Source organism: Triticum aestivum, chromosome 5B (genome assembly GCF_018294505.1).
Source record: "Triticum aestivum cultivar Chinese Spring chromosome 5B, IWGSC CS RefSeq v2.1, whole genome shotgun sequence".
NCBI lineage: Eukaryota > Viridiplantae > Streptophyta > Magnoliopsida > Poales > Poaceae > Triticum > Triticum aestivum.
The window spans coordinates 601,831,879-601,835,836 of NC_057807.1; the positions used below are offsets into that span (position 1 = coordinate 601,831,879).

Consider the following 3,958-nt stretch of genomic DNA (forward strand, 5'->3'; position numbering starts at 1 on the left):
TGTCTTCGGGTTGGATTCTTTCGATCTATGTTACTCTTCATCGGCGGCGGTTGCTGTACTGGTGCCCAGGTCCTATATGACCTTAGCACGACAACTTCTCTACTGTCTACTATAACAATTTTTGTCCAGCTCCAGTGATGGAGAGGCGATGGCGGTGGCGCGCCTTCGGCTCATTTCAGTGTTTGTAGTCATCGGTACGTGGTCTATAAATCTGGATGTAATTTATATTATTTCCGGTGTTTGTGTACTGTTATGATTGAAGATGAATATATAGGAAATTTTTGTTAAAAAATATATATATTTACTAGTATCAGCGCGAGTTGAAAGGTCATCTGGACTATGGTTGTCCTTGCTAGCTAATTAAGTAGTAAGCTTAACTTATTCTCACCACCAGAGGCCAAATATTTGACCAGGAAGACATGCCACTATGCCAGAGCGGTGTGAGTCAAGTACAGTTATGGCCGAATATTTGACCAGCAAGCTATACATGCGAATATATGACAGGTATGCGATGTGAGTGAAGTACACATATATACATACTAGTGGTACATGTTAACGTTGGAATCCAAAACGAGCTAGCCGAGGATCGATGAAGAATATTTACATATCCCTTGTTGCGCCCATCACCCACCCGTCGATGGATTCGACGGATCGTATCAACTTTGGGTCGCAAGGCGACGCACGTAAAGGTAAAAAGAGAGGGGCGTCGTGCATGCATGCATGGTCACGGGGAGGGGCTGGGTGCGGGTGCAGGTGCAGGCACACACGGTTGTTGAAAAGGCAGACGCAGAGCACGGTTGCCTGGGAGAGCCGCTTTGGTCCTGGTCCACCACGCGAGGGCGCAGGGGAATCCGGCTCCCCGCCAAGCGCTGCGCGCCAAACCCCCCGTCTGTCTCAGAGGGAAAGCCACCCCGTCGCAAAGCCCCTCTCTCTCTTGACCTCAGGCAGCCAAGGGAGCATATATTTCTTGTGCTGTTCTACTTCTACTATATGCATTTCCTTGCTGTGACGTCCTGGCGTGCATGTCGCCACCCCGGCACAGCCAGAGAGATATTACTACTGTTAACAGGAGGACAGAGGTGAGAGAGAGGTTGGAGGAGTACCTGACGCTGTGCCAGCCAGCTAGGGCCGTGTCTAGCTAGGTTTTTTTTTTCTCTCGGCCCGCTTGGTGCGTAGCGCGGTGCAACTTTATTCCGCGCCTTGTAATCATGCTGCTTGTGCGTGTATATATGGATGGACTGGAAGCTGAGGCTTGGAGGAGCGTGCAATGTGCGTGCATGTGGGCGCTAGCTCTTTGCCCGCGTTGTGTCATGTCATCATCTCCCTCTCATGTGAGTGAGTGAGTGAGAGATAATACTAGCTAGGGTTTGTGTGTGTGTGCATGAGAGGGATTAGCTAGCTAGGGCACTCTGAGTCTGCGGAGGAGGAGGAGCTGCCGCGGCTCCCATCTATTTATAGGGGGCTGCGTACAGCGTACAATCAAGCTAGCAACACCTACCACTACCATGCTCCCTCCGGTCTTCTTCCTCCTCCCTCCATCCACACGCTCGCCAACACCTACCATTACCAAGCTAGCTCTCTCTCTCTCCTCTCCATGAGTAGGGCCATCCATCCACACGCACAATGTAGAGTGTCCTGAGGTCAGCATTGAGAGGGGGGCCTCGTTTGTGAGTGCGGAGAACGATGGATGACTCACGCCGTGCAATGCAGATTCTGGATGGGGAGGTAGGTGAAGGCTCGGCAGGAAGGAAGAGGTGAAAACAATGGGATATGCCTGGCTCCCTGTATGCCACTCGCGTAGCTGCCAACTCCCCAAACCTTGCGTTGGCTCTACCGCGGATGGCGTGCGAGGAGCCAAGCATGACCGTCTCTCTCTCTCTCTCTCTCTCTCTCTCTCTCTCTCTCTCTCTCTCTCTCTCTCTCTCTCTCTCTGTTTGTTGCTTTAGATTCTTATACAAACTAACCGCATCATGCATGTGATGGTATGTGCAAGCAGCTAGCGATGATGGTAGGGAGTACTCCAAGATCTACACAGTACTTTTGTACGTACGTTTGGCATAATCTGTGTCCTTGTGAATGCATGGTAAGCATACGTAAAGTAGATTTGGTTTCCAGCGTGTAAACAACAATCTGTATACTAATCAATCTAAGCCTCCTTAAGACCTTAACTGTCTAAGTTCATATGCAACCCTCATCGAGTGCAGCAACTGTTCAGCTGACTATGTATTGACCATTTTTTCTTTGTTTTTTGAATCGATCGTCAGTTCATTTTGTTTTGCTTGTAGTTTGTACGGCGCTGCAGGACGGCAGATATGTATGTACAAGTATCATTCAAGCACTTGCATGGCTCCATCTCATTAATCATCCAGATCCCAGAGGGGATCTACACATACTTTTCATGGTGCTGGTCGATACCTGACCCGGCTGGCGTACAGGCTCCAATGTCAATGCATCTGCGCATCTATATATCAGCAGAAAAGCTAGATGTATATATATATAGCTCGCTCGTCAGACCATATGCATGCATTGATCTTACTTAGTCGTTTGCTCCTGATCCAGATGGTCAAAATCATGTACACATTGAGATTTCACCTTTCTTGTAAGAACATGTTCTATATCCTTGGTGTGTTCCATTCACGAATATTCAATGAATTAAGCCGAAATACTGTACTAGCTTTTCTCATCTGGAATGAGAAAAAAAACTACTTGTATGCTTGTTGTTCTTCCGTACACAATTCCTTCTTTTTCCTTGAGAGAAGGGCACATATTGATCCAAGGTCTTGCTGACCACGAAGCACGTGTATAGTACTCCCTCCGTTCCGAATTACTTGTCTTGGATTTGTCTAGATACAGATGTATCTAGACTCATTTTAGTGCTAGATTCATCCGTATCTAGACAAATCCAAGACAAGTAATTCGGAACGGAGGGAGTACACGGTTTGCAGCACTATCTTGTAATTTGTTCCCTCGGCAGAAATGTTTGATTGGATATATATACACAAACGCGTGAATTTCATATGGCGCTACAATCGTTGTCAGTAACATGATTATAGACTTGCCAATCAAATCAGTTAGTGTAGTACTACAGTTGACAAAACTTGGGGTATTATTAATATCCCCCCCCCCCCCCCCCCCCCCCCACACACACACCCAAAAACATGGGGTATATTATATGGTCGTTTAGTAGTTTCACCATCTTTTTTGAACAATGTCATCATCTTTTTCGCGGGCTTTATTAATTATACATCAACGTCAAGAATACAATGTCCGGTATTCGCAAAAAGAAAAAAAGAATACAATGTCCGGTATTCGCAAAAAGAATACATTAACCCTATATATATGTCCCTGCACCTACAGGCAGCATGCCTTTGCCACACTATGAGCTTCGCTGTTGAGCACCCGACGCTCGTGGTGAACTTGCACCACATGAAACTGAGATTGTTTCTCTTAAAACTCCTTAAGGAAGAAGTTGTACGGCCCGCACCACCAGCTGACAATCAGCCGAGATGTGTACCTTCCGAAGATGCAGGTGTGAGGCTAGTGACAACCTCTCATTGCACGCCGCCGCCGCTTCAAGCACTGCCGGTTCCCTCATCCCACGATAAACAACAGCATAGGCTCCTAGATATTTTTCCCACATAATCAGGACACACTGCTCCGATAGCCATCGAGATAAAAGCATTTGTGGTCCTAATTGTTTTTACCAGAATGTCAACTGAGTTTCAATTCTTTGAAAATACACATCGCGGTCTCCAATCTTGTGTAAGTGGTTCATCGGAGAACCTATTGACCCTGGATCCACGCTGACTGGCCTATGTGAGACTTTGACTACCGCCACGTAGTCCATAATTTGCACAAAAGCCCCCACAAAATAATCTCTTCCAATTCTACGGCCCCTACTTTCCCTGACGCGTTGAAGCTCTCCGTGCATCTTCATCCAACTCTTGTTGTTCCCCAA

At 47.0% G+C, this 3,958-nt stretch overlaps 1 long non-coding RNA gene across 1 annotated transcript; it reads left to right on the forward strand.

Moving 5' to 3' along the window:
• The first annotated feature begins 1,251 nt into the window (after positions 1–1,251).
• On the forward strand, positions 1,252–2,617 carry LOC123117102 (uncharacterized). The gene is made up of 2 exons (XR_006457294.1): positions 1,252–2,083; positions 2,286–2,617. It is a non-coding gene; the product is annotated as an uncharacterized lncRNA (long non-coding RNA).
• The last annotated feature ends 1,341 nt before the right edge of the window (positions 2,618–3,958 follow it).